Genomic DNA, 1714 nt, shown 5'->3' on the forward strand with positions numbered 1-1714 from the left:
GGAAAGAGAGAGAGAGAGACAGAGAGAGAGATAGGTAGGGAGAGGGAGAGAGGCAGAAACAGAGGGAGTTTAATCTGGACTATTTAGGACTCTCTCCAACCCAGCTGCCAGGCAGTGAGAGAGCGGTGGGTGATGAGGGTTAGGGGATTGGGATTGTCCTGAATTACACCACAGAACAGATCAACATCACATGAGTCCTAAAAAAAATAATCCTTATAGTGATGCTTTATCCTGCCTGAATGACAGGCAGCACCTCTCATGCTGCCTGAGGCTCACCATGGAGAGACCAGATGGTTGATTGGATTCTCTCTCTCTCTCTCTCTCTCTCTCTCTCTCTCTCCTCTCTCTCTCTCTCTCTCTCTCTCTCTCTCTCTCTCTAAGTATTTGACCCCTCTGCAAAACATGACTTAGTACTTGGTGGCAAAACCCTTGTTGGCAATCACAGAGGTCAGACGTTTCTTGTAGTTGGCCACCAGGTTTGCACACGTCTCAAGAGGGATTTTGTCCCACTCCTCTTTGCAGATCTTCTCCAAGTCATAAAGGTTTGGAGGCTGATGTTTGGAAACTCGAACCTTCAGCTCCCTCCACAGATTTTCTATGGGATTAAGGTCTGGGACTGGCTAGGCCACTCCAGGACCTTAATGTGCTTCTTCTTGAGCCACTCCTTTGTTGCCTTGGCCGTGTGTTTTGGGTCATTGTCATGCTGGAATACCCATCCACGACCCATTTTCAATGCCCTGGCTGAGGGAAGGAGGTTCTCAATTCTTTGTGGATCTGTGTAATCTGAGGGAAATATGTGTCTCTAATATGGTCATACATTTGGCAGGAGGTTAGGAAGTGCAGCTCAGTTTCCACCTCATTTTGTGGGCAGTGTGCACATAGCCTGTCTTCCCTTGAGAGCCAGGTCTGCCTACGGCGGCTTTTCTCAATAGCAAGGCTATGCTCACTGAATCTGTACATAGTCAAAGCCTTCCTTAAGTTTGGGTCAGTCACAGTGGTCAGGTATTCTGCCACTGTGTACTCTCTGTTTAGGGCCAAATAGCATTCTAGTTCGTTCAGTTTTTTTGTAAATTCTTTCCTATGTGTCAAGTAATTACCTTTTTGTTTTCTCATGATTTGGTTGGGTCTAATTGTGTTGCTGTCCTGGGGCTCTGTGGGGTCTGTTTGTGTTTGTGAACAGAGCCCCAGGACCAGCTTGCTTAGGGGACTCTTCTCCAGGTTCATCTCTCTGTAGGTGATGGCTTTGTTATGGAAGGTTTGGGAATCGCTTCCTTTTAGGTGGTTGTAGAATTTAACGTCTCTTCTCTGGATTTTGATCATTAGCGGGTATCGGCCTAATTCTGCTCTGCATTATTTGGTGTTTTACATTGTACACGGAGGATATTTCTGCAGCATTCTTCATGCAGAATCTCAATTTGGTGTTTGTCCAATTTTGTGAATTCTTGGTTGATGAGCGGACCCCAGACCTCACAACCATAAAGGGCAATGGGTTCCATAACTGATTCAAGTATTTTTTTCCAGATCCGAATTGGTATTAGCCAGATCCGCTCACTCTCTCTTTCTCTGTCCCCCACTCCCCCCCACCTCTCTCTCTCTGTGTCTCTTTATCTCCCCCTCTCTCTCTCTTTTTCTCTGTCTCTCTTTATCTCCCCCCTCTCCTCTTGATCGCTCTGCCTTTCTCTCTCTCTCCCTCCCTCTTTATCTTTCTCTTTCT

Source organism: Salmo salar, chromosome 09 (assembly GCF_965601325.2).
Source record: "Salmo salar chromosome 09, fSalSal1, whole genome shotgun sequence".
In the NCBI taxonomy this organism is placed as follows: domain Eukaryota; kingdom Metazoa; phylum Chordata; class Actinopteri; order Salmoniformes; family Salmonidae; genus Salmo; species Salmo salar.